Here is a 6,765-nt window from a genome sequence, read left to right on the forward strand (position 1 = left end):
CAGATACCTTCCGACAGTTTAAAAGGCAGAGCAGCTCTCTTCAATTGATGAAGATAAAAGAGAAAAACAGCTCAGGCAGGGAAAATCCCCAGCCAGAATTAGCAAGTCCGTCTTTTGTCAACATGGGCCGAGAGGAGAGGACAACTGGGAAAAAGTTTCCATTGTCACAAGACTCGGTTTTTAAACCAAAATAAAGCAGTAAGTCTGGGATTTCTTTCTGGTTTTCAACTGAAAGCAGCTGCCCATCTTTTTTTCTATACTGGGCTTTCCTCACTGCCCGAACATTGCCGCCAGCCCCAGGAGCCCTGGGAGGAAGGTGGCCCAAGGGCACGCTCCTTCCTGGCTGTGGAGCAGGAGAGGTGGTGGGAGAGCTAAAAGCCACAGGGAAGGCCCTGGAATCCCTCCTCTTAAAGCTCATTTGTCACCTGTGCCTTTATTCTTTTTAGAGAAAAGATGCCCTCTATTCTGAGGGTCTTTCAGGTGCACAGGGTAGGCTCCAGATCTTTATGATTCAAGATCACCAGGTCGGAGCCCAGAATGGGAAGAACAGTGAAAACTGGTAAAACAAGCCCTGCACTTGATTTAAATTCTGGCTCTATCATTTCATGGCCTTGGGCAACTCACTGGAGCTTTCACCTTGATGGAGGATGGAGGATGCTAAAAGTTGCCCCGCCTACCTCTTAGAGCTGTTGCAAAGAATCCACAAGAACACAGGCTAGAATGTCTGAGCAGACTGTACGGTGTGCTGCTGCCTGAGGTGGCCGTTCCTTGTGGTGGACTCCCAGCCCAGTGCTCACTGTTTGCACTTCAACTCTTACCTGGGCACTTTGGCTCTTTCAAAAGGCACCGGGCCTTACTCCCAGTGTGTCTCAAAGCCAAATGGCTGCCTTGATTAATTTTAGGATTGACAGACCCCCCTAAAGGATTTTTTATAAGCTGGCTTAATTTCTACCCTAAGAGAATATTGTTCTGAAGGTAAATGGAGCAAAACAACATTTCTTTCCTATGAAGAAAAATAAAACGAGGTTATGGGGTAAGGAATTCTGGGGGCCGGTATGTGGGTCAGGAAGGCCCTGATGAAACGGGGACATCTGAGCAGAGACCTGAAGGAAGGGAGGGAGTGAATGACAGTGTGATTCAATGAAGGACGTTCCAAGCAAGGGGATCAGCCAGACCTGAGGCTGGAGTGTGCTTGGAGGTTTTGAGGGAAAGCAGGGAGGCCGGGAGAATGGCGAGAGGTGACGTTGGTGAGGTAACAAGGGTCTTGGAGGCCACCACAAGTATTTTAGCTTTTATTCTAAAAAAAAAATGGGGACCCCAAAAGGGGCCCCTCCTGCACGCTTACTCTCAACCTCAGCGACAGTTTATTTCCTTCCTAACATTCCTCACATTCTGTAATTATGTTTTTAGTTTATTGACTTGGTTTTTTCCTGTTTCTCTTATTAGAATGTTAACATCATTTATCAATTTACTAATTTTATCAACAAATGTTCATCGAGCCCCCACCACGTGCCAGGCAATTCTCTAATCACTGGGGATACAGTTAGTAAAACGAAGTTTGACTGTCCCTGGCTTTTGCTACCTAACAAACTATCAGAAACCTCAGTGGCTTAAACTGTTTATGTAGGTCATGGGGCTGTAGGTCATCTGGAAGGTTCTTCTGGTAGATTCCAGTGGGGCTCGGTGTCCTTAGACAGCTGATAGGTTGGTTGATAATTGCCTGGTCTGAGATGATCTTGCCTGGGAGCAGTTTTCTTCTAAGTGATCTCTCACCCCCAACAGGCTCTTGTCTGAGCTCGTTTACTTGGCAGTGTCAGGATTCCAAGAGTAAGAGTGAGCCCAGGCTCAGAACTAGCATGAGGTTCCATTTGCTGCATTTTATTGGCCAAAGAACAAAGCTGGCCCAGACTCGATGGGGTGAGAAATAGACTTTGCCACTTGATAGGAGAAAGTTAAAGAATTGCGGCCATTTCTGCCATTTCCTACAGATGAGAAGCCCTTGGAGGTTTCAGGGCAGGGGAGTAACATGCTGTAACTTGGGTTTTCATGGGATCTCTCTGGTCCCAGTTGAGATTTTGCCATAGGGTTTCAAAGTGGGAGTAAGGAGATGAGTTAGGATTACAGCATGGGATTACTGCCACAATCCAAGCAAAGGATGTTGGTGGCATAGACCACTTAGGTAAAGATCAAAGTGGAGAGAAGCAGACCATTTAAAAACCAAAGATGTGTCTCTCTTGTTTACAGTCTTATCCCCAGTGCCCAGTAGATTCCTGGAAAATAGTTGCCAGATGAATAAAAGTATGAATGAATTCCAATACAACTTTGCTTATAATTTACAGCACTTATGACCTGCATTATTTGATATCTTCTCTCACCCTTCCTATGCTGAAAGTTCTTCAAAAACAACAATAATTACATTGATATTTTATTCAGTTTAAATCGTCATTTCAGTGTCACTTATTATATAGCAGAAATCATAAATATGAATAAGACAGAGACCCTGCCCACACAGAAAGAAGGGAACATGGTCAAATAAACAAACAGGGTATTTTAAGTGTTGTGGTATACAGAAGAAGTTCTTAGCTCTTTGATCATCCTATCATTCAACATTAAATGCTTGGTTTTTTGTTTGTTTGTTTTTTGAGACAGAGTCTCACTATGTCTCCCTCGGTAGAGTGCCGTGGCATCACAGCTCACAGCAACCTTAAACTCTTGGGCTTAAGCGATTCTCTTGCCTCAGCCTCCCAAGTAGCTGGGACTACAGGTGCCCACCACAATGCCCGGCTATATTACATTGATTTTTATGTGTTGAACCAATCTTGTTTCCTGAGATACGTCTCACTTGGTCATGATGTATATTCCTTTTTACAAATTGTTGGATTCCATTTACCAGTACTTTGTTGAGAATTTTTGCATCTATTTTCATAAAGGATATTGGTTGGTAGTTTTCTTTCTTATGTCTTTTTAAAAAAAATTTTTTGAGACATAGTCTCACTATATCACCCTTTGTAGAGTGCCGTGGTGTTACAGCTCACGACAACCTCCCATTCTTGGGCTTAAGTGATTCTCTTGCCTCAGCCTCCCAAGTAGCTGGGACTACAGGCACCCACCACAACACCCGGCTATTTTTTTTGTTGCAGTTGTCACTGTTGTTTTTTAGCTGGGTTCTAACCCTGGGCTGGGTTCTAACCCGCCAGCCTCAGTGTATGTGGCTGGCGCCATAACCAATATGCTATGGGCGCCGAGCCAGTAAATACTTGTTGAGTGAATGATTGCTTGATTCTCTGGGTCCTAATCAATATGCTGATTTCATATTTACAGAGACTAATGAGGAGGAAAATGCAAAATACATTCTTAACCAGAAAGGTGGGTTTCATTTTACAGTATTAATTATACATGTAAGATTGAAATCAATCAACACTTATGTAGACACTAAGCTTAATAAATAAATTATGAATAGAGCTGAAGGTTCCTTTTCCTAGTTCTGTTCCCACTTCATCCCAGGTAACCCATTCCCCAGAACGTGGCATTTATCTTTCCTACACACTTTTCTATACTTGGACCACATTTGAATGTGTACCCATGTGTGAACAATACATAGATTGTCCCGCGTGATTTCAAACTTTTTACATTGTTCCTATTGTCTATTTGGTTTCTAACAGTATCTGAATGGTACTGGCAAGGCTTGGGGGATGTAGGGAGCATCCGCAGAGAAGAACTCCATAAAGCTACCAAGTAAAGGTTATAATAAAAGCAGCATCCAGCTCAGTTAGCATCAGCCCAGTGCCTAAGGATAATGGGAAGGTGGCATTCGATGCAGACAGCTGGCTCATACAGAGCCCAGTGCAAATTAGAAAACAGTGCCACCTCTATGTAGGCAACCCCACGTTAAAGTGCACGGCCTGGACAACCCCGCCCCAGCCTCTCAGGTGGGAGCCCCTGAAGACTGAACAGCCCACACGACTAAAGCCAGCCTTCCTGCCATGTATCACTTACGGCATACCAGGAATAGCACGTGAATTGACTCATTTAATTCTCATAGCAGTCACAGGAAAAGTACTATCCCTCCCCTCATTTTATGTATGTGGAATACTGAGGCGCAAGGAGCTTAAGTAATTTTCCCAAGGTCATACAGCTTGTAAAGTGGGTGGAGCTAGGACTCAAACTTGGGCGATTTGGTCTAGAGTCCATGCTGTTAAGCACCACACTTTGCTAGCCCTCCTTTTATTCTTCCCAAGGCACTATAATTAGATTCTCAAATGAATAGATGAGACAAGTAAGGCACAGAGAGCTTGATAATTTTCCCAGGGTCACACAGCTAGCAAGTGGTAGAGCCAGCCAGGATTTGTCGTCAAGCAGTCTGATGCACTGGAGCGGAGCTCACCTGCCAAGATGCTACCCAGCTGCAGGCTGTCAATGGAAGAATGCCAAGAAACCATCCCACCCTCAAGCCTTCTGCCATCAGATTGCTTTATCAGGCTTAGAACTCTTGTAATTGCAGCCATAACTTTGGTGGAACTTAACTACAGCTGATTTACTTGGTATAAACTTTATAGAAACACATGCAGGGAAAAAAGGTTCAAAAGACTTCTCCAGTTTGGACCAATGGAGGGCAGGAGGGTATAGGGTGAGGGGGACTATGTGGATTAAAACACTGAATTGCCTGAAGTTTTTGAAAGAAATACAGTTATATTCCTTTGGGATAAAAGACTCCTCAAAAGGTTCTATGAGGTTATGTCCATTGGGAAAGTAACGCAAAGCCTCCCGTATTAGTTACCTATCTACGCCTAACAAATTACCCTGAAACTTAACAATCGCAAAAAATAAGCATCTATTATCTCACACAGTTTTTGAGGGGGGGATATGGGAACTCCTTGACTGGGTGGCTCTGACTCAGGGCCTCTCCTGAGGTTACAGTCGGCGGGGGCTCTCATCTCCTGAAGGCTCGGTGGGGGCTCTCATCTCCTGAAGGCTCGGTTGGGGCTGGAAGATTCACTGCCAAGGTGGCTCCCACAGGGGTCTATTGGCACGAGGCCACAGTTCCTCCCCACGTCAGTCTCTCCACAGGGCTGCCCCAGCATCCCTGTGTCATGGCCACTGGCTTTCCCCAGAGGAACAACAAGAGAGGGGGTGGAGAGATGGAGTTACAGTGGTTTTTTATGACGTTGTACCATCTTCCTTCTTTTCATAAGAAGATAGGCTATAAGTCCAACCCACACGTGAAGAGAGGAAAAGGAGCCGCCACACCTTGAAGGGAGGAGTATTAAAGAACTTATGGACTTTTTCTAAACCCCCCACATTTCCCAACTGATGTATGAGAGGATGTTTAGCTAGATGCAAGCAATCTGACATGGGGTGGGGCGGGGCGGTGGTTAGGGGGCAGCATTCTAGCCCCAACTGACTTTATAATTTTAAGAAAGTTCTCTTTCTGAGCCTCTGCTTCCCCAGGTGTAAATTTGGTGGGGAGGGATGGCAGAAAAGAAGAATGCTAGAGTCTACTTTGGGAATCTGAGTTTTGCAGCAGCAAAAACAAACAACAAACCCTCTTTATTTCATGGTTCTGCTTCCAATCATTAAGAGCAATACACCCCATAGTCAGACTGGTCCAGAAGCCCAGATCTGGATGACCTCAATGCCTCAATTTCTGCATCTGCAAAGTGGGAGAATATGATACCACCAATCTCATAGGGTTGTTGTAAGGTTCAAATGAGTTAATGTTTGTAAAGTTCTCAGAACAGTGTCTGGTACATGAAAAATGCATTTTTTTTTTTTTTGTTTTGAGACAGAGTCTCACTCTGTCAACTGGGATAGAGTGTGTTGGCATCAGCTTAGCTCACAGCAACCTCAAACTACTAGGCTCAAGTGATCCTCCTGCCTCAGTCTCCCAAGTAGTTGGGACTATAGGCACCCACCATAATGCCTGGCTAATTTTTCTATTTTTAATAGAGACAGGGTCTCACTCTTGCTCAAGCTAGTCTTGAACTCCTGAGCTCAAGGGATCCTCCTGCTTTGGCCTCCTGGATCATAGACATGAGCCACTGAGCCCAGCCAAAAATGCAACTTTTTTAGCTGAAAAATATTTATACCGCTCTAACTAAATATAATAAGCTCATAGCCTTGGGGCAAGCTGCTTTCATGAGTAAATTGAAATGGTATTATGATCAAACTATATAGCATGGGCACCCACCAGTCAGAACCAAGCAAATAACATCTTAGTTGCTGGGTCATAGGGGTGAGGGGTGGGGCAATGGGGACAGGAGGTGGTGCCAAAGGAGGGGAAGAAGAGGGGAAGGAAACTCCAAATATTTCGGGAAGCCACTGTTGTCAACCTGTATTTCCATGTTTTAACAGCTGGTGTCAAAATACCAGTGCCTATTGGATCAACCTTGCTTGAAATCAGCAGGATATGTTGTACATAAATGGGCTTTTTAAGGTACTTGAAAACAGATTTTTTTTTAAGTGCAATAAACCTGTTATATTCACACTAGATCAGTTCTCCTCATCCTTTGTTGTGCCCAATGTTAGGACAAATAGAAACTTTGGTTGTTGGTGAATCAGCCCATTTCCAAGACCTTGAGATCTAATTGACAGATGATTTGTAAGAGTAGGGAAGTTTTGGCCAAGTTGTTAAAGAAATGAGTTGTGACCAGAAGCACCAAGCAGAGCAGAAACTTCACAGGAATCTGTGGTGTGCGTCCCTGGTCAAGTTGATCACAGAATTGGGTACACTTTTCAGGAGAATCATTTCAGAAGTCAGGCTTGCTT

Source organism: Nycticebus coucang, chromosome 9 (assembly GCF_027406575.1).
Source record: "Nycticebus coucang isolate mNycCou1 chromosome 9, mNycCou1.pri, whole genome shotgun sequence".
In the NCBI taxonomy this organism is placed as follows: Eukaryota; Metazoa; Chordata; class Mammalia; order Primates; family Lorisidae; genus Nycticebus; species Nycticebus coucang.